The 23,098-nt window shown below is 39.6% G+C and overlaps 2 protein-coding genes across 2 annotated transcripts in view; both read right to left on the bottom strand.

Annotated features, from left to right (window-relative positions):
• LOC125904018 (zinc finger and SCAN domain-containing protein 29-like) overlaps nt 1–20,100 on the bottom strand; it is a 158,578-nt gene extending 138,478 nt beyond the window's left edge. The window contains exon 1 of the mRNA XM_049601282.1: nt 18,284–20,100. The gene's annotated coding sequence lies outside the window, so the exon portion shown is untranslated. The remainder of the gene's footprint in view (nt 1–18,283) is intronic.
• ndst2a (N-deacetylase/N-sulfotransferase (heparan glucosaminyl) 2a) overlaps nt 1–22,771 on the bottom strand; it is a 109,654-nt gene extending 86,883 nt beyond the window's left edge. Inside the window, exon 1 of the mRNA XM_049601169.1 lies at nt 22,644–22,771. The gene's annotated coding sequence lies outside the window, so the exon portion shown is untranslated. The remainder of the gene's footprint in view (nt 1–22,643) is intronic.
• Between the last annotated feature and the right edge of the window lie 327 nt (nt 22,772–23,098).

Genomic DNA, 23,098 nt, shown 5'->3' with positions numbered 1-23,098 from the left:
GATACTATCACTTAAAAGGGAAATTTTGGTTTATTTCAACCCGTCTCCTATCGTCCTAAATTTGTTTCAAGTGACTAGTGACATAGAAATAATAGTTAGCATGTTAGCCGTTAACCTAGATACAGCTGGGGCACACCTAGTAGCGTCAGACCTGTTAAAACGTAAGTGAACGGGCATACCTTCAAGTGCAAAGTTAGTCCACTAAACAAGCTTTTTTCCCCACAAAGACCGCCTCATATCGCTAGGATAAATGTCAGAGAACATACAGAAAATGACATGTAAACGTGTTGTTTTACCTTACCGGTGTGGTGCCATGTTAGCTCTGCTCTCCAAAGCTTGGCCAAAATATATCTCGCGAGCTCTAGATAAAGCCCAGCTGGATACTACTCCAGGTGGAGGTGTCTTGTCCTTGGTCACATCCAGACCTTGAAAATAAGGCTGCAACCGGCATTCCTCTTCTGTGGGGAAGTTCTTCGTCAGTGTATTCTGGCTCTGGCAAGATCGCTGCTTGTTCTTGCGATATTTCGGCTGCGCTTTGGAAAGCAGAGCTAGATGGTAAACAGAAGAGCTTCCGAGTTTTGGAAAGCAGAGCTAACATGGCACCACACCAGTAAGGTAAGACAACACGTTTACATGTCATTTTCTATATGTTCTCTGACATTTATCCTAATGATATGAGGCGGTCTTTGTGGAAAAAAAGCTTTTTAGTGGACTAACTTTGCACTCGAGGGTATGCCCGTTCACTTACGTTTTAACAGGTCTGACGCTACTAGGTGCGCCCCGGCTGTATCTAGGCTAACAGCTAACATGCTAACTATTATTTCTATGTCACTAGTCACTTGAAACAAATTTAGGACGATAGGAGACGGGTTGAAATAAACCAAAATTTCCCTTTAACTACACTCTACCAAGAGTCTTAATTGGAGCTTAAAGAAATTAAATATCTGGGGGTCACCATCACTAAAGGATTATCAAAACTATACAAAGAAAACTACGACAAAGTAACACAAGAGAAACAAAAAGACATTCAAAGATGGTCCACTCTACCGCTAGATCTTAGTTCGAGAATTGAAATAATTAAAATTAATGTACTACCCAAGCTTCTCTATCTATTCCACTCTTTACCTACAGAGGTCCCTCGAACCCAATTTGTGACCTGGGACAGGTTGATATCAAGATTTGTTAGGGCAGGCAAGAAGCCCAGAGTTAGGTATGAGACTCTCCAGCTGCCAAAGGACTAGGGATGGGAACTGATAGGATTTTATTGATATGAATGCCATTATTGATTCTGCTGGAATCGATCCGATTCTTTATCGATTCCCTTATCGATTCCTCCTGTGAATTTTCTGTGTAGAAAAAGTAGACCTTACAGGTTTTTGGTGTCAACAACATTTTATTGAGTTTCTATTCTAAACAAGAGATAAGTGCTAAGTAAGTAAGTAAACAAAATATGAAATTGGTCCACTGCCATCATCTAAAATGGAACAAATGAAAGAATATTTGTACAGCATTTGTTTCCATCTACATCAAATAACGTTACAGAATCTGTTAGTGTTGTCACGGTACCAAAATTGGGACCCACGGTACAACACGGCCTATTTCCACCAGATGCGTGTTGGTTGCGTCTCTGCTCCGCCACGGCAGCAGAGCTGATAGGATTCAATTCTAGTCAATGTGTGTGTTTCCACCGGCTGCGCTGCGTTCCGACTGTCTCAGCTCCGGCACTCCGGAACCCTCCGCAACAGATACGCAGGACTTCTATTTTTGCCAGACGCCGGAGCACAACCATAGACTGTATAAAATAATGGACGTAGTCACCGTGACGTCACCTGTACGTTTCTGAAGAGTGGATTTGAAGCTCAAAATACTCCGCTCTGAACGTCGCCATCTTGGCAGTGCCTGACTCTGCCCAACTCCCGGACAATCAAAAATGGGCGAAGAGGTGGGCCGAAGGAAGCCTGGTTGCTTAAACACGCCCACCTCGCTCGGCGCTGCTAAGTTAGCTAAGGCTAACAAGCTAGGCTAAGAAGCTACGACGCTAAGAAGCTACGCTACTTTGGCTAGCCCTGTGATGTTGGCTGCTCCCTTGATGCCAGCTGAGTTTAGCTGAATCTAACGTTATACAACAAACCTTGAAACAATGATTCAGCTGTTATCTTGAAAAAAAAAAAAGGCTTCAACTTTTTTTAAAATATATAACGCTAATAATTTATTACACTCATTTTACTTTCATATGCACAGTGTGGAGCATTGGTGACAGGTATGTCCAGCGTGGTGTCCAGAGAGCTGCAGAGACCTTGGGAAGCACCCTCAGCATGCCGGGCGTCCGTGTCTGCTGGTTTGGCTGGGGTGGACTGCAGTGGGGAGGCCTTCTCTCCTTCTTTTCCCACTCCCTGCGAGGAAGAGCAGCACCAGATGTCCTCATCATCCACAATGAGATAGGGAAGGTCAGCAGTGCCAAGCTGGTCAGCATGATGAAGGAGGACCTGCACCAGCTTCACCTCCAGCATCCTGGCATTAAGATAATATTTTCTTCATTGGACCAAAGGTGCAGGTGGGAGGCTGGTGGCAATCCAGCAAAGATTGATAAGGCCAGGAAATGTGTGTTATGGCTACATTTGTTCATAGTTTAAATGGTGCCATAATTGAGCACCCTCACATCAGACACATTCATCTCACACCTAGGGGAAATTATATGTTTTTAAGTAAATTAGCTAATTGTCTTAAAGACCACCTCCAAACGCAGTGAACTGCTTACAGTTGGCAGTGTCACTGCTTTTGATTTTGGCCTTTAAGACACATTTTGTTAGGCCTGATCATAGCCCAGGCTGTCAAGACTAATGTTGAGTTTTTGATATTCATCTATAACTTGTTTAAAATTTCAATAAATTCTATGTATATTTGCACTCCTTTTGTCTTTGTTACTGACTGAATGTTGTATTTCACAATCAAATCTGACTGTCAATTGAAAGGACAAACAAATCATACACTACAGACAAAACATTAAGCATTAATGTTTAACATTGTCACTGACAAAAAATTAAGCAGTCCATTTCTGTGTGGGCCTGATTATTTTAACTTTGTACTTGAAGATAACTAAGCACCTTACACCCAGCAGCAGAGCCTGAAAAGATTTTGGAGAGTAACCTTTGTTTGCTGCTCTGTTAGAAGTCTAGTTTTAACACAGAAGAATGTGACTGGATAAAAGGGCTCAAAGTGAAAAACACGGAATTAGCTGGACACAATAGTTTTGAAGCCCCCAAGCAGGTATCACTTGTTCGCTATGTTGCCAACTCTGAGAGGGTCTTCCTCAGGCAAAGGTATTGTGATGTTTTTATAGTGAGGCAAACAGAAAGATAATCAGCCAATTATGTGTTGTTTTTTTTAACCTCACTATATAAGCCTCAATACCAAGCAATACCCACAGAACCTTCTCATATGTCACGTCACAAATAAATACCTCCTACGGGACTTAAAACTATTCAGTGTGCAGATATTTCCTTGTTTTTCACAAAAGGAGAATAGTTTCTCAGTGAATTTTCTTCATTTGTCTTAAAGAAATGTCCAAACAAAACCAGCACATAACATCAGCTTTTCATTTTTTTTTACATTCTGCTAAGATAAATGCAAACTTGGGTAAATGTTAAGACATAAATGAAAACATTAAGATGCCATTAATAACTATTATATTTTGTTAAAGGTTTAAATCACCACTATATCTCCAATCATCACAGGAAACTGATGAAAGACAGCTTTCAAAAAAATTGCCTTTACTCTAAAGTATATTTTGTCTGATCCACTTTATATCACAAAAATTCGAACCATTTCACAAACAGTTTAACAAAATTAAGTCAAAGCTTGCATTCATGAAAACATCAATTTTAAAATGTTACAAAAAGTACACATGAAATAAATGAAAAGATTTATAACAGACCCAGTGTCATAATTTGCAAAATCTTAATTTCTTGTTAAACAACCTCTTTACTGTGGAGTAAATATCACATTGGTCGAGGTGTGGTAACTTTCCTCAAGTGTCCTACATGAGAGAAAGATGACAGGTTAGAAACACAGGTAGAAAACATTGACTATAGCCTGTCTTGGTTAAAAGCCCACTCACCACCAAAATGATCTTATTTCTGAGTAAGTGGCTGTCATTCATAAAATAGTTTTGTGTTTAAGTTCTGTAGATATTCAACTTTATATTTGAATGTGATTTTAAATTTAATTGTACTATCAAGACAAGTGGAGTATGAATGTACAGTATGCAGTATATTAAAATTGGTAAATACATGTCATGTTCCTTGATTGATAAAATCTTCATTTGGCCTTTTGCATCAGGGGAACACTAAACTGCACTGGTGTGTCAGTAATTTCACCTTATCAGTAATAGTACAGAGCAAGCTGTGCCCTAATCGAGTACTTAATAATGTATGACAATTAGTAATTTATGTAATGCATTTAAATGTATTATGGACAATAATTCATCATTTCAAACTAATAAGTTTCTTGACTCTTTGTGAGGTACTGTATGAAAAAAGGTGTCTTTATCCTGGAGTCAGTGCTGAAGTGATGACTCTCAAAGTGTTCATTGCACAGATGGGAAGTCTTGTTTGGAGTCCATTCTGTCTCCTCGTGTTGAGTGTCCACTGGTCCAGTCTGTCTGGGTCACCTAGAGGAAAACTTTACACAGACAAATAGATATTAAAAGTAATATATGTGTTAGGTTACCTACTTCACAGACTCCTTTACATGCAAACAATACAACTTAACTTACTTCAATGTTCAACAGATCATAATCAATTTATTTTAGCAAAACAAAAAGGTGGTGGCCATCACAGTCCTCATATTCTGTCAAATGTCACATTAGTTTTTGTTTTAATTACGTTACACACCTTATTGTAATTTTACACTGTTCGCCATTTTTTAATTTACATACACAAGTATAGCCTTAACGTTACGTTAACGTTACACTGCTCATATGACAACATTAACATTGCAACACGTTAGCTAAGTAACGTGGTGGACCTTTATTTTCAAACCTCACACAACCTCAGCCTTTTGTTCAAAATATTCTCTCCCTAAATGCCTACATCCTAACACTTCTCTGTCAGGCTCTGACTTCGATACATCCCCGGACTGGCGTCTTGCTCGAAGGTTAACCGTTAGCTAGCTGGTTAGCTAGTTAACGAGCTAAGCTTGTGTTGTATCGTGTTGTCTGTGGTTCTGTAACTTGATGTGGATGTTGCTGCTGTGATACAGGTCGCATTTGAAAATGAGACCTCCAGTATCAACGTGATTTTACATGTCCTAAATAAAGACTTAATAATATAAGCTGACAAGCTAGGTGGTGACCGCAGACACTGATACACGCTGCTGACAAACTAGGTGGTGACCGTAGTGACCGCAGACACCGATACCCGCTAATTAGTGTTAACATATAAACATAAATAAAATAATACTAGAATTTCTTAATTGCACTTACCGAAAAACCTGGAGCACAGACTTCTTGGACGGTCTGTTGGTATAATTAGTCGAACAGCAAGCCATATTACTCCAATATTTGCCTGAAAAATTATCCGAAAGGCACAAACACGGCTGAGGGGACAGGTTCAATGCCTTGAACACGGGCATGAATTGGCTGAGATGACGCCGAGCAGATGGCCGAGTCGAGGCTCAGCTCCGCACAGCAGAGCCAGCGGCTAGTTAGCATGCTAGTTAGCCACCCGTGATGGTGCGACCTGTCACTCAAAGTGACCACGCCCTTAATTATGCGCAATTTCAAACCTTAGTAACATTTAAACGGAAGAGTTAGAAAAAAATTCCACAGAGTTGTCATGAAAGGGGAACTTAACTATAGAGACCAAAACCATTTTTTGTACCAGGCTGTAAACATGTTTATTTCTGCTCTTAAGTTGGGCATTTTAACATGGGGGTCTATGGGGATTGACTCATTTCCGGAGCCAGCCTCAAGTGGACAGTCAGTGAACTGCAGTTTTTGGCACTTCCACATTGGTTTTACTCGTCTCCACCGGAGGTTGGGGCTTGAGCACAACGCAGCAATTCAGCAAAGAGCAGATCGTGCAGGGCAGGAAGTCGTGCACAGAAACACAATAAAACATCCGATTAATTTTCAAAATAAAATACACAGTGTTCACGGCGGATCATATTTCCCTGCACTACACCTTGACATCTTGAAAACTACAGAGGCAGGCCTGAAGTCAACAGGTCAGAGGTTTTCAGACGTCATTTCACCCTGTTGACACCATGGACGAGGAGATATTAATCATGGCAGTGCACCAAGATGTCTTCCGGTGGAGCTGCTCCGCTCCGCTCCGCACAGCAAACGCAGCCGGTGGGTACTGACGGACAGCGGAGCACGCAGCGGATAACCAGCGCTGCCATTCTGCAACGGACACGCATCCAGTGGAAATCCGGCATCACGGTTCTGAGTAGTATCACGATACCACAGCAAAAATTAGGCAGATGTGCCTTTTGTCATTTATAAAAAGATAAATCACTTTTCTATAATACATCAATGATATTTCAATGGAATAAATTACTTACTGACTTATTCATACTTCAAAAACAGCATCAATAAGTGATTAACATGGGGGGATCAAAATAAATTAAAAATCAACCAGCCACCCTCCTCCCCTGACAAGTTAAGAACAGTCCCTTAAGTGCGGTGAGGTTTGTGGAAATGTGAACAGCTCGTTTCTCCTCTGACACGTCACATACCTGTGTGCTGCCACGGCTCAGCTGTTCAGATGCTTTTGGGCAGTCATGACACCAAGAAGAGGAAATTATTGGACCTGGAGCCGGGCTTCTCGGTCGCTGGTAAGCCGTTATCTTGCGCCGTGGAGCACTATGGCTGCCGTATTTGACAGGAATACATATTCCTGTTCATGTCTGTGTCTGTGACCCCCGTTCAACCCACAACCGGCAGGATTCGCCTTTCGTTTCTGCTGCTGTTTGAAATCTGTACTCACACAGCATGCTGGATGATTTATTTTGCTCGCACAAAACTATTTTTAGTCGCAAATACGAGTAACGGTAAAATGCTCGCACAGTAGAGTCCTGTAGTGGAAAACAAATCACTGTAGCATTGGTGGTGTTTCCGCCCTTGCATATAATTACAGTGCTGCATAAATTGCACGTCATGCTGTTGTGACGAGTGAATGTCATGAAGGCTTCTGTCTCTCCACCATTATTATTATTCTTTGTTGCTGAATGTACTGCTGACTGATGAGTATGACATGCGTCATCGACGTAAAGATTCGGCGTAATGAAAATAATCAATAAGGGAATCGTTAAGCATAAAGGCTAATGATGCCGATGAATTGATCCAATTGGAACCAGTTCTTAACAGGAAACGGTTCTCGATTCCCATCCCTACAAAGGACAGAGTCTGAAGAATGGGTCTCCCAAAACTGAAAGAATACTTCTATGAGGCCCATCTTAGATATTTGCTAGTGTAAACCAGATTACGCAGCTAAGTGGAAAGAAATGGAAAAAGAGTTCAGAGGATATCCAATTCAGAATGTTATTGGAGATAAAGAAGCATACAACAAAATAAAAAAACAATTGGATTCAATTACATTGTTTACTTTGGAATTATGATTTAGAATCGTTAAAAATTATGATATAAAGAAGGATAATAATCTGTTAAAGTGGGTTGCATTTGATAGCAACTTTCAGCCGGCCGTATATGACAAGGGATTCAAACAGTGGGAGACTAAGGGAATTACAGCATGGTGTACTTTAGAGAAAGATGGGGAGCTGGAGAGTTTCCAAAATATGAGAGACAAATATGATCTGGTTAAACACGAATTCTTTAGGTACTTACAAATAAGGGACTACTACAGGAAGGAAATCAGGACGGATCCCTCCATAGAGGTGAATGGTGTGATTCAAATTATAATCAACATGTAGAAGGTTACAAAAATCAGAATAATATCTTCACTGTACCAAAAATTGACAATAAACAAAAACGAATGTGGAATATTAAATACAGATCATGTACACATATATTTGAAATGTCGTAAGATACAGATGTTTTGGAAAATTGTACATGTAACTCTGCAAGAGATACTAAGGTATGACATTCCTATGAGCTGCATGGTACTCTATCTGTGTAATTTCACAGAAGACAATGTACATGCAGAGGATAGGTACCTGGTTAAAATATTGTTAATGGCTGGCAAAAAGGCTATAACAAGGAAATGGTGTAAGTAGATCCACCAACCTGGGAACAATGGGTAGAGATAATAGAGGAAATCTATACAATGGAAATACTGACACATCATTTGAGATTGCAAAAAGCACAGCTATAAGACAAGTGGCTGAAATGGACATTTTTCAGGACCTCGAATAGCAACAGACAATTGAAAGGACAAGTGATATAAAAGGACGAAACTGTGAGAATGGATGGACAAAAAAGGGATGTAGCTCCCAACAGGACATTACTCTCTTTTATTTTCTTTGTTTGTTCTGTTGTCTTTAATGGCACGTGTGTGTTTGTTGATGTACAATGGTGCAAAAAAGTTTTCGGACACCCTTAAAATTTTACACAATCTCAAATATTATCATGAAATATTTGTGGAAAAATCTTTTTTGTGTTTCAAAAGGTGTGGCTGCATTAGACAGATACAAACAAATACAAATTATATTTTTTTGTTTATTGTTTACAAGAAAAACTAACAAAACTAAATTCTTGACAGTTTCAATATGTCAGTTCTCAACATTGTCGGTATCAAAGTCAACAAATAACAGAGAATGTGTTCAAAACTGAACAAAAAATAAATAAACCATCACATCATCAAATTAATATTTAGTAGTCCTGTCATTGGCACGTAGTAGAGCTCTAATCCTGGCTGGCATGTTCCCCACGAGCCTTTCACACTGTTGAGGGGTAATCTTGTCCCATTCTTCTTGAATTACTGCTTTTAATTCTTCTAAATTCTTTGCTTTATGCTTTGAAACAGACCTTTTGATAATCCACCACAGATTTTCAATGGGGCTCATGTCCAGGGATTGAGCTAGCCACACTAAGACCTGGATACTGTGCTCCTGCAGCCAAGTTCTACTGGCCTTGGATGTGTGGCAAGGAGCATTATCTTGTTGAAACATCCAGTTTTTACCTCGACGGAACAGTGCACGCGCAGAAGGGAGCATGTGGGTTTCGAGAATGGTACAATACTTGGTAGAGTTCAATGTGCCATCACAGACAGTGAGATGACCAACACCAGCAGCACTCATGCATCCCCAAACCATGATACTGCCTCCACCATGCTTGACAGTAGGTACTGTACATGCTGGAGATAATGCTTCGCCTGGCCTTCTGCATCCCCTCACATTAGTAGGAGGAAGATAAAGCTGGAAACTGGACTCATCTGACCACAAAATCTTCTTCCAATTCCTGGCTGTCCAGTTCTTGTGTGCCTGGGCCCAACGACGCCGGGCTAACCTCTGTCTCTCATTGATCAGGGGCTTCTTGATAGCCTTGTAGGACCTTAAGCCATGATCTAAAAGTCGGCCACGTACAATGCAGGTGGAACACTGGAAACCAGTTTGGTTTGACCACTGCTGCTGAAGCTCCTGTGATGTCAATCAGCGGTTTTGCCTGCACATGCGGATCAGCATGCGGTCATTTCTTGCTGAAGAAACCCTTGGACGCCCAGATCTTGGTTTGTCTTCCAAGCTGTTGGTTCGTCTGTATTTCTGCAGAGTGTATCCAACTGCTGAAGGACTGCATCTGCACTTCCTGGCTATCTGGCGGCAGCTGTACCCTTCCTGGCTGAGAATCTTTATCTTCAGGCGGGTTTCCTGCGTTAGGTTCCTTGTTTTAGCCATTTTTGTGTCTGAAGAACTTTCAAATGTGCTAGCTTTATGTAGACACGAAGCTTGGCAACAAAAATTGTGTCTTTTAATAAAAAGAACGACCTTCATCACTGGTACCAAAATGACCCAATACTCAAAATTTCTTATGTATTTTTATGGAACCAATCAATTTTAAGTTTTTAATGGCTTTTTTAGGATTTATTTAGTATTATGGCTGTGACTGTACTAAAAGAAATTGCAGTTGAAGAGTGATTCTTAATGCAATATTTCGCAAATGCATGGGGTGTACATTTGGTTTGTAATCAAAGGCAAGGTAACATCATCAGTCAGCCTATTGTATAAAGTGATTCTGTTGCTGAGGAGGGAGCTCTTTGTTTCCAAAATTTTACTGAAGAGCCAGCAAGATCTTAACGGTGTCTTCATGCCAAGGATAACATTCTGATATCTACATCGAGAAGAGGAATGCAAAACTGAACTGGCAACACTAACTTTCCAACCTGGTACACACAGGGAAACATGACAAGTTCACGTGGTGCTCTACCCTGACAATACTTCTGATGAAGATGCTTTGTTTTGTTTTTGTGATGCAGAAAATGCAGACGTATAACCGAAAAAAGGTCCAGTACTAACAAGCTAAAAGGGAGCATATCGCCACCTATCATAGCAGAGTCAGACATAATTTGGTCAGTAAATCAATACCGCCCCTTTGCTTGTATACTGGGACAAGGACAGTAGTCCAATTAAATGGCCTAGTCGAGCTAGAGTGTCACATCTTGCTTAAGGTAAAAACCAAAGGAACCACAGTCATATTGTTCAGTGTTTCATCTCCATTTTAAAATGGTTTCTATCTGAATAAGAGGACATTTGCCAATCTTCACTATATACGTGCTAGAGTCCACACCTCATATGGCTGAATTTTACAAGTATAATAACTCAGCTTTCAAAAACTGTGTTGTGGCCATGAGTTTTTACAGACCCACTATCTGTTTTTCACAATTATGCAGGCAAGATTTATAAAACAAGGTAAATAATCAGTCAACTGCTTTGACTACATTCACATTTGCATTTTACTTCTCTTGTTGTCACCCTTTGTAGTAAATGTGTATGTTTATGTAGATTGCTGGTTTCAGTCCACATGTGTACAGGCCGTTCCATGAAATTCAGTAGTGTTACAAGATAAATCAAGTAGCTCTACTTATCACAGGGCAGGGTTCTAGTAGCCTCACCCTCATATACAAACACCTCTTTGTGAAAACTACCCAAGGGCCTTCTTCTCAATTATCAAGTGTCATCTCAGACAACAGTAATATGCTCACAGGACAGAAGTGGGCCTGGGCTTACAGCTCAGCACTAATTGGGTCTCCACTCAAGAACAGAAATGAACAAGTCAGTTGTCAGACAGGGGAATGTCACAAAGGGGAAATCAGCTTTTTATAGTCACCTTGTTCTCAATGGCCCACTTCAGGGCCTCTCTCTTTTAAATTCAATCAGGACAGCAATGATGAAAGATGAAAAAAGGTGATTCATAATGCATGAGTCAGAAAATTGAACAGTTTGACTGCTTTCACACTGGGGATGTCAACGGTTAGCCACCATGTTTCTGCAGCAGCATTACCAGCCTTAATTGCGAATGAGCGTTGCTGCTAGCTAGCTCCAATCCGACCCTGGTGGTGCACAATGCAGAGTAGCCAAGGCTAGCTTAACAGTGGAAACCAAAGAATGGACAGCGGACACTACGCTTCTGCATGTTGACATGGCTAGCCAGCTGTTTGTCAGCAAGGCCAACAGAAAATAAAATATAGAAAAGACATTTAGCATTACAAAACACTGAAGAGATAGTTACGTTTTTGTTTTGTTTTGCTTTTTTAAGTGGGGTTGTATGGGATACTCTTCCATAGTCAGTGTATTACATACAGCAGATGTCAGTCAACACACCTGACGCAAGCTCCAATATTGAATCATCACATCCAATGAATGTTGTCATCACACTACAAAATGCCCTGATCCTGAATGAGAAATACTAATCCTTTGATAGGAACATTTCGAATTCACCTCCATGTCCACAAGCAGATATGCATACAAAGACCATATCAGTTATCATACACAAACAACAAAAAATTTTCATATCATCTATTCATGACAATGAGCACAATCGGAAAAAATATCAATTACTTAAGTTCTTTGTTAAATAATATTCTTTAAATTTAATTTTAAAGCTATGAATATTTTCCTGTTTTGTTATGGAAATTGGGAGTGAATTCCACTCTTTCAGTGCTCTATACATTGTTGTACGTTGTAAAGATGTCTTTGATTTGGTTAAGGTAAAACAACCACGACCAGCATACCTTGTTGAATAACTGTGTTTCTGAACTAAAAGATAACTTTTTTGTAGAAAATAAGTGGAATCTTAGTTGTGATTACATTTCTTATAAAAACCATCAACAAATACAATAAGCTATTTTTTACATCAAGCCAAGACAGACACTGCATTTTTATGACATTTGTCCTAAACCCACAGGAAAGGGCAATACGCACTGCTTTATTTTGAACTAGTTGCAGTTTTCTGATATTTCCTAGTGATGCACTGGACCAAACCACGGAACAATAATTTAAATGGGACAAAAATAAAGCTTGAATTATTTTTTTTAATAGTTTGTTGTGTTACATATGTTGTACATCTTCTGATCACTGACAAAATATTACCCATTTTTGGAGCATCGGTGGCTTAGTGGTAGAGTAGGTGCCCCATGTACAAGGCTGTCGCCGCAGCGGCCCGGGTTCGACTCCAGCCAGCCTTGTTGTGTCAGCTAAATCAATTGTTGAATCGTCCGCATACATTGAAATATGAGCCCTTTTCAATACTAAAGGAAAATCATTTGTGAAAATAGAATACAGAAGAGGTCCAAGGCAACTTCCTTGAGGCACTCCCTGCTTCACGTTTAACATCTGACTGACTTCCATTTAAGTAAACCATTTGTTTTCTTTCACTAAGGTAACTATTAACCCATAATAAAGCAGCAGAAGAAAACCCATAACATTTTAATTTTTCCAATACCAAATCATGATTCAAGATATCAAAAGCTGCAGAAAAATCCAGTAAAACAACTCCAATAATTTTCCTCTCTTCAATTTCCTTGTACCAATCATCTACCATTTGGGTTAAAGCAGTAGCTGTCGAGAATTTTTCTCTGTATGCATGCTGGAAATCAGTGAATAAATTATTATTGGAAAAATAGAGCTGAATTTGTTCATACACAATACTTACTCCATAATCTTACTCAAAATTAGTAATAAACTTATCGGTCTACTGTTAGATTCACAAAAACTGCAACTTTTTTTTTTTTTTAGGAATAGGCACTATCTTTGCTAGTTTCCATAATATATGTTACCAGTGGAGCTATAATTGAAGCAAAAGGCTTAAGCAGCCTTCTGTCAAGATCACCAACCCCTGGTGGCTTATTTTTGCATGTCATTAACATTAATTCAATTTTCGATACACTGACATTTTTAAATTCAAAGATACAATCTTTCCCCTGCATAATCTGAAATGTTTGCTTTTCTGTTTCTCAATGGTTTAGGCACAAGCCGACATTTTGGCAACTCCCTCTGAGCCCTTCAAAGTGATTTTTAATTAGTTACGGTAATACTACATACCCTGGAAAAATGTGGGGAAGGTTTAACGGTAACAAAATGTGGATACTGCCCAACTCTATTGCATAGATCAATTCATTCTGGACAGGCCTGCATTCTATCCTAACATTAGCAATACTTTTCGAATGACCTCCAGTCATGTTTTAACGTAAGTTTATATTAAAATACTCTTATTAATATTTGGTTTAACACGGGTTTTCCCACTCCTCTTTCTCCTTCAGTGAGGATTTTACCTGGAGGGGGTCTGTGTTACTCCACAATGGTTTTAATTGTTTGTTTTTAACCTGTGTTTTTATAATGTTTTAAAAATCAATTAAAGTTATTTGTTTAATTGTAAATACTGAAATTGACTCATTTATTATCCTTAAAATATTAGTATTGAACCTGGAAACTGTTTTTCTTTTAGTCATTAGGTCTTCAGAAATCTTGATAAAAACATCTGCACTTTCAACCAGCTGGCTGGACCAGAAATTTTGGCCAATTCTAAATGCCGACAGTACAATGTATGATAGAGATACAGACAAAATGGCAACACATATTGAAAGATGAAGTATTGAAGAGTAATTTCCTTTATAATTTTGATTTTGTTCATGAATAGTTTTTTGGCTACATTCCAAAGAAGACATGTTGTAAGTTTAGATTTGACAACACAGCAAAAAGGCTGATCACGCCTATTTCAAATGTCATTTACAGGCCAGAGGATAGGAGTGGAGAGAAAATGAAAATAGCTATTGAGAGCTAAGAGATTACAGATATTTATAGAACAAGTTTGGATTGTTAAGATTTTTAAATATATATATTTATTTATCAACAAATCATGAAGTGGGCTTGTTTGGAACATCCATGCGTTTAAAGGGTACATTAAGTACCCATTAAGCCCATGCCAGACTTTTGACATATTTTGACAAATTATACACATTAAATAACATTAAAAAATGATACAAATGAATTATTGACACTTCAAATGAGAGATTAGACTCATCATTGAACTCATCATTTTAACTAACATGTCAGGGTTTCCTCCAGGATTTTTTGAAACTGTGGGGGAGGGCTCCGGCGATGACGGGTGGGGACGGGGGGACAGGGGGTATTGATGTGAAATTATGACAACTTAAAACTGAATGTTTTTATAAATACACTATTTGTTCACTACACAACTGTAGCCTAATCTAATGGCACAGTTTGCAGCCTGGTTGAGAGCACTTTATTTTTCTTGATTTTTTGAAAAAGAGCTCAAAGGCTCTGTTGTATGAGGTGGCCCATTGATGCTGCCTGTTCCTCAGGTCTGTCCTCACCTACACGTAAAAACAATTAAAAGTGTGTCGAAGACTGTTGATCTTGAATGTGCTCTTACACTGACCAGGTTGGCCGCGCACATGTGTGTTGTTGACGTGGAGTGTACCAAGTGCAGCACGATGCTGGTATATGGCAGCAAAAAGACAGGGACCTCGACACTTCTGAGGCACATGACGAAGGCTTGCCATGCAAAGAAAGACGAGAGTCAGCCTTCAATGTCCACGTTCGTATCCTTTCAAAAAAATGTCGGGATTAAACCAGGCTCGGGCTCATAATTACAGTTAGAGGGACGGGCCGGGCCTGCCGGACTCATTTAAGCCATTTTCCATCCATATTACACAAAGTGATGAGAAGTTAAGTTTCACCGAGTTTAAAACAAAGCTAAGGAGCTATAAGAGCATGGACAAGTTCAGTGCCGTTTGATCAGATGATGACAGTGTGATGAAAGTGACAGGAAGAGACAGCGGGAACGTTAATGTTGACATTAGGGCCATTTTCACAGGCTTGAACAAAAGATGAATCAAACTTAACCTTGCTTAGGTAGGCTACCTTTCTCTCACCCTTTTCTCTCCCTCTACTTCGGACTGCCGTCTCTTTGCCTCCCCTCCACTCTTGAGCGTGATGCAGTACAGCCAGACAGGCAGGTGATGACTCCGTTTTTTCAAAATAAAGTTAACTGCAGCATAGTGTCACATAACATTTCATGATATTTAAATTATCATCTCTGATTATGGTGAGTATGTTTTAACATCTGAGGAAAACAAAACAAAAAATCTGCATTATGAAGGCGTGGTGGCTTTTATTTTGCTGTGGCAGTGCGCCACGATCAATTACATGTAGAGGAAACCCTTCATGTTCTCACTTAAATTGGGGCGGTATATATTAAAAATGTCTGAAAAGCAGATTTAGTGGGCTTAATAGGGACATTTACCCTGTTTAAATGATTTGCTCTTTCTTTGGGTTTAGTTAAAAACTCTCCCCCAGTTTCTAGAAAAGACGGTGTTGACTTATTCCTTTTAATAAATGATTCAAGGTGCTCCATAATCGTTTACTATCATGTTTAACTTCAAGAATAATATTAACACAGTACTGTTTTTTTCTTCTTCCTGATTAATTTAGTAACAAAATTTCTTAATTTGCAATAAACTTGCCAATCTAATTTTAGACCAGACAACATAGCCATGGATTTTGCCTGATTTCTTTCAATCATATGTTCTTCAGGTTCTTTGTCCAACCATGGAGAATTAAAGGGAAATTTTGGTTTATTTCAACCCGTCTCCTATCGTCCTAAATTTGTTTCAAAGTGACTAGTGACATAAAAATAATAGTTAGCATGTTAGCCGTTAGCCTAGATACAGGCGCACAGTAGCGTCAGACCTGTTAAAATGTAAGTGAACGGGCAACCTTCAAGTGCAAAGTTAGTCCACTAAACAAGCTTTTTTTTCCACAAAGACCGCCTCATATCGTTAGGATAAATGTCAGAGAACATACAGAAAACAACATGTAAACGTGTTGTCTTACCTTACCAGTGTGGTGCCATGTTTGTTTACCATTTAGCTCTGCCTGCCAAAGCGCGGCCGAAATCTCTCAAGAACAAGCAGCGATCTCATACCGTGCCTGAAATCTCGCGAGAACAAGCAGCAACAGTTGGAAGGCAGAACCGGACAGTAGCCTGAAAAGTTCATTCATTTATTTTATGAAAGCTTTATAGAATAATGGCTGACTTTTTGCCAGACTTCGACTTTGTGGAGGAGGAATTTGATTTTGCAGAGTATGATGGCCGCCCTTATTTATTTAAGCCAGAATACACTGACGAAGAGCTTTGTGAATTTGAAGAACGGAGGAGGAGAGAGAGAGAGGCGCAACAGGTAAAGGACAAGAACGGAGGAATGGCTGCTGCAAGGCTGTGTAGCTCTGGAGATTGGTGGTGTACCTGTGAATGCTGTGCCCCAGTGCCCACAGAAGAGGAATGCCTCTGTTGCAAGGAATGGGACCGGTTGAAGCCTTATTTTCAAGGTCTGGATGTGACCGAGGACGAGACACCTCCACCTGGAGTAGTATCCAGCTGGGCTTTATCTAGAGCTCACAAGATATATTTCGGCCGCGCTTTGGAAAGCAGAGCTAAATGGTAAACAAACATGGCACCACACCAATAATGTAAGACAACACGTTTCCACGTCGTTTTCTATATGTTCTCTGACATTTATCCTAATGATATGAGGCGGTCTTTGTGGGAAAAAAAGCTTGTTTAGTGGACTAACTTTGCACTTGAAGGTTAGGCTAACGGCTAACATGCTAACTATTATTTTTATGTCACTAGTCACTTGAAACAAATTTAGGACAATAGGAGACAGGCTGACATAAACCGAAATTTCCCTTTACATTCCTGACTGTAAATTTCTGTAATGGTGCATGATTATCTACAATATTCATTAAAGTTTCGGTGAAAGCTTGAAATGCTTCTTTGGGATCATCTTGTAAGAACACATTTGACCAGTTGGCATTGGTTACTTTCAGTGACGGACTGGCCATCTGGCATCTTGGCAAATGCCAAAACGTCTGTATGGTCCTGCGGCAGCCGGCAGCCAGGCAAATAAATAAATAAATAAATAAATAAATCTTCTCTTGGCGGCCCAACACATTTTTATTGGCCACAATATACATATAAGTAGTTGCCTAAATATAATTTTAAATAAATATGATAAATATATCGCGATCATTGAGTGATGACATTTGACATCTGACAAGTGACGAATGATGGGTAATGCACTCAGCGTCAACGACAACATCACAACAAGAAAAGAAAATGGATCGAGGCACGAAAAGATGGGTGGAGAAGGGTGGAGCGGAGAAAAAGAGAGAGAGAAAAAGGAAAGCTATGCTCGTGGAGAGTGAAAAGTATGCGAAAATATCAGATTTACTTACAAAAAAGTGTTTACCCGGCGGCGACAGACCGAGCACCTCTGCAGCAAGTGCAGCTAGCAGTACGGCCTCTGCCTCAGAGAAAAGCAAACTCCTTTGCAGCCTGCTAACTACTTAAAGGTAAGACATAATAATAATAATAACTTAATTTGTATAGCACCCTTCAAAAAAGAGTTACAACGTGCTTAACAATAAAAACAATTAGTACATAAAATAATAAAATATCAAATAATTTAAAAACAGTTACAATAATTAATTACCATCAATTAAGAAAAGACCATATGATAAATGTGAGTCTTAAGAAGAGATTTAAAAGAAGACACTGAGAAACACACATGTATTTTCATACTCTAGCTGTGCAGTGCTCTTGTCATGTTTTGGTGAAGCTATTGTAATATGCATTGTGGCTGCTGTAACATTTAGTATGGCTTATAAGACATAGGGTCCTTCTTGTTTCTGTTGTAACTAGTGCTTTTGATAGAGCTATTGAAATGTGCACTGTGGCTGTGCAGTGCTCTTTTCATGTTTTGCTGAAGCTATTGTGTAATATTGCGAAAATTAGGCCTATCCTGACCCGAAAAGATGCAGAAAAATTGGTCCACGCTTTTGTTACCTCAAGGCTGGATTACTGTAACTCTCTATTATCAGGTTGCTCTAGTAAGTCCTTAAAAACTCTCCAGCTAATTCAGAATGCAGTAGCACATGCACTAACAGGAACTAAGAAACGAGATCATATTTCTCCTGTTTTAGCTTCTCTGCACTGGCTCCCTGTAAAATCCAGAATTGAATTTAAAATCCTACTGTTAACTTATAAAGCTCTAAATGGTCAAGCTCCGTCATATCTTAGAGAGCTCATAGTGCCTTATTATCCCACCAGAACTCTGCGCTCTGAGAACGCAGGGTTACTCGTGGTCCCTAAAGTCTCCAAAAGTAGATCAGGAGCCAGAGCCTTCAGCTATCAGGCTCCTCCCCTGTGGAATCATCTTCCTGTTACGGTCCGGGAGGCAGACACCGTCTTCACATTTAAGACTAGACTTAAGACTTTCCTCTTTGATAAAGCTTATAGTTAGGGCTGGCTCAGGCTTGCCCTGTACCAGCCCCTAGTTAGGCTGACTTAGGCCTAGTCTGCCAGAGGACCCCCCTATAATACACCAGGCTCCTTTTCTCTCTCTCTCTCTCTCTCTCTCTCTCATTCTATTACTGCATCTTGCTAACTCGGCCATTCTGGATGTCACTAACTCGGCTTCTTCTCCGGAGCCTTTGTGCTCCACTGTCTCTCAGATTAACTCATATCGCAGCGGTGCCTGGACAGCGTGACGTGTGTGGTTGTGCTGCTGTCGTGGTCCTGCCAGATGCCTCCTGCTGCTGCTGCCATCATTAGTCATTAGTCATACTTCTACTGTTATTATACACATATGACTACTGTCACACTTGTATACTGCCAGATATTAATACATACTTTCAACATATTGTACCGCAGTAGCCAGAACTATAACTATAATATTATTACTTTCAATAATGTTGTTGTAAGCTACTGTCATTACCTGCATCTCTCTCTCTCTCTCTCTCTTTCTCTGTCTCATTGTGTCATGTGGATTACTGTTAATTTGTTATGCTGATCTGTTCTGTACGACATCTATTGCACGTCTGTCCGTCCTGGAAGAGGGATCCCTCCTCAGTTGCTCTTCCTGAGGTTTCTACCGTTTTTTTTCCCCGTTAAAGGGGTTTTTTTGGGGAGTTTTTCCTTATCCGCTGCGAGGATCATAAGGACAGAGGGATGTCGTATGCTGTAAAGCCCTGTGAGGCAAATTGTGATTTGTGATATTGGGTTTTATAAATAAAATTGAATTGAATTGTAATATGCATTGTGGTTGGTGTAAGATTTATGTTTCTGTTGTTATAATTTGGTTGTGCTGTCTTCTGTCCAAGAGGGGGCGCCTATGGTTAATGGTGGAAGTAGGCTAAGCCTTTAGGATGAAGTTGTGTGGAGCTTGATTTCAGATTTTCGTGTTTTGGTAGACATAGAGCTAGTATTATTAACTGAGGTTATTAGTCTGGCCTTTGAACGTGCCTGAATTTATCGGGGTTCTGCTGCTGCCTTATTATCTTGTGTGCTGTGCATTGTTGTTGAACCGGCTTTTTGAACTTTTGTTTTCCTTGCAATGAGATTGTGATCTGTACATCCTATAGGCAGAGATATGGATTTGGAACAGACCTCAGGAGTGTTCAAATAAATATGATCAATACAAGTCGCCACTGTCTTGCCATTATTTTTCAAACAAATTCTCATTGGCTTATTAACAACTTGTGATAATCCGAAAGCTGCACAGGTATTCATTAGTTTCTTTTTCATTGGACAAGAAGAAGAATTCCAGTCTATGTTCATATCAGCCATAAAATATAATTCATGATTAGCAGTGCAAACACTATCTAACATATCACAGATATTATCTAGATATTCAGAATTAGTACTGGGAGATCGATAACCACTTCCTATCAAAATAGGCTTGAGATGTTTCAAATAAATTGGCTGTACTGAAACTGAAACACAGCATCTGACAAAAGTTAAGCTGGACAGCGCCTGCAGCCAGTTGGGACATCTATTTTGTTGGCTTCAAATCCAAAATGTTTTTATATTGTTGCAGTTTTAGTTTTCTTGAAAGATAAACACTGCCACGTCTCCTCTCGTCATCCCCAAAAACACATGCACATTCAAGTAAACAAACAGCGTGTGCCACTCTCCCGCCTCTTCTGAATTGTGATCTCCTTCATGTTGCCATCACTGGCCTGCCAGGCACTAGTGGCTCTGTTAGTCAGTTTATGAACATATAATCACACTGTCATATTGCCTTTTACTAATGCAATACGAGTTGGATTAAGCGTGACGCCGTCAGCACTGGTAGCTGATATAGGCTACTTTTTAATGTGCCAGAACCTGTCTAAAGAACGTTGGTTCAGCCGCTTTGCATAAAATGAAACCTGTTTAAGCTCGTACACCAGACCGGACCAGCAAAACCGAAAATCCACAAACTCTAGCATAGGGTAACTTTATAACGTTACAACATTCAAAACGCTCTTTAAGTTATTTTTGTTGTGATTGTTTTGTACACAGATAATAGCGTGGGGCAACCCCACGATTGAATTCGCCATATAATTGTAGCTACAGTCAAGTAGCTACTTATCTAATGCTAATGGAAGTTAGCATGTTATTGTTATGTTTTACTATTTATTTATTTATTTACATTGTCAGCTAAAACACTTCGGCTACAAAATGTTTTAAACCATCTGTACAAAGGGTTTGAGGTGCTGCTTGTCAATTTATTGTTTTATTTATTGACATTATTTTGATTACATTTGTTTTGAATCTACCCCAGATTTGTGGGATGTTCCAAGTGTCATACCACAATTAATCATATGTTTCAACTTTCACTCAGGAGCAAATACCAGCCTGTAAACTTGATATAAAAATTATTTGTTGTTTAAAATGAATATTGATTTGACGTTTATTATGATAATTATCAATATCGACTGATAACGAACATTTTTCTTGGGTTCACTTCTTTCCTTTGTCTATAAATGCAGATATGCCTTATATTTGATATTCATTTTTTCATTATAACATTTTTGGCCCTATCACCCAGCCCTGCTTATTTCCCTTTGTCTATAAACGCATGTATATTCTCTCTCCGTCTCTCTCAAATTGAAATCCTGACAAGCATTCAGCTGAATGCTCAATTTAGGTTTACTAGAATACAGGGCAGAATTGATAAAAATGAGCATTTAATTCAGGTTATACCCGATCGAAGTTTGAATATAACATAATCTGGCCAAGTAACATTGCACCATGCCAATTTTTAAAATTTGACCATTTCAGTTCTCATGCTCTCATTCTTAGGATTTAAGTTTATTTAGGTTCCACAACCAGGACCAATGATTCTATTAACTGCTGTTAAGCAACTGGGACATTTACTATAGAAGAATAAAGTGAACAGAATTACATCACGTTTGTGTAGTCTGATCCAGATAACACCTTTTTCCAAGCCTTATTCAACTAGTTACTATTCAGTTATTGTAAAATAATTCACTATAAATCACACGCAGAGACACACACACACACACGAATGGTCAGCTTCATTCAATCCTTGAATTCCTCTCTTAACAGCAACACGGGGTTGTAAACCGCAGCGAAACAACCAAGCCTGATGTGATGTGAGTTGAAGCAGTTTTAGTCCCAAACGATGTGCAGTGCTGCTGCCAGCATAGCGGACAGCCAGAGGCTAGAGAGCATCCAGCCTGGAGCCCGGCAACACAACGACCCAGCTCCCGAGCTGAGGAATGCCAGGTAACGTTAGCTACCAAAACACAATCGTTACCTTAGGTTAATCAATCCCTCGATCAAAATACGATGCTCACCAACAAATCAAACAGTTAACCTACTGATAATGAAGGCATATAGATTACCTATCGGTATAATCATACCAAAATGTCATTACTTTACAGAAAAAGACTGTCTGAAGGGCAGCGTCAAAGAAACGAAAAAACTTTGAGCAGCAACTCGTTGTGGATTTCAGCTGGCATGCTAACAGCTAGCTCTATAAAGCAACAGTGTCATCAGACTGTCGCTAATATTAGCATGCTAACGCCAGCTTCAGGGGCTCCAAGTGATACTCTGAACAAACCCATGACCTGGACCTTCTTCATGTCCTAGTCCATCTGTGATGGTGCCAACACAGCCATATATTCTTCAGACGATGAGACAGATTTCCAGCACAAACCCCGGCCCGGTAACCAGTGAGATAACTGGGAGCTGGAATAACGTTATTAGCTAACTGCCGAGGCTACGACAGCTCCTCACTCAACTCTGCACAGAAAACGGGATTTGACTTTGAAACAGTGTCACGAAATAAGCAGTCTGTCAGTGATTTCAGACTTACCAGTAATTCTTGTCAACACACATCAAGCCGACAAGTGAAACGGAGGTTAACAAGCTTCAGCGTTTACAGTTAAAAGTGAACTTCGGCACATCATTGCTCAGTCCGCCATCTTGGATCTGCGAGAAGTCTGGAATCAACCAAATGTGGTTTCATGGGGGAGGGTTTCAATTTAACCCCCCAAATAATGAATTTAAAATTTGTTTTCACAGACCAAAATCCAAAGGAAGGCAGTATATTCTCTGCTGCCCGGGGATTTTTACGGAATGTCAATGGTAATGTTGACTCACCTCTTGTTTTACCTCTCATTACTGATGGATAACCCCTGAAGCCACACTGAAGTGTTTTTAAGCCTTACAGATGTGCAGTGCAAGAAAGGTCATACACCTTTGAATATTTACTTTTAAGTGTCGCCCTTAAGAAACAAGTTACATATCAGGATTTAGCTCTCAAAACCT

This window comes from Epinephelus fuscoguttatus, linkage group LG16 (assembly GCF_011397635.1).
Source record: "Epinephelus fuscoguttatus linkage group LG16, E.fuscoguttatus.final_Chr_v1".
Taxonomy (NCBI): Eukaryota; Metazoa; Chordata; class Actinopteri; order Perciformes; family Serranidae; genus Epinephelus; species Epinephelus fuscoguttatus.
The sequence above is the reverse complement of the archived record's forward strand: the minus strand, read 5'-3'. Positions and strand labels throughout refer to the sequence as shown.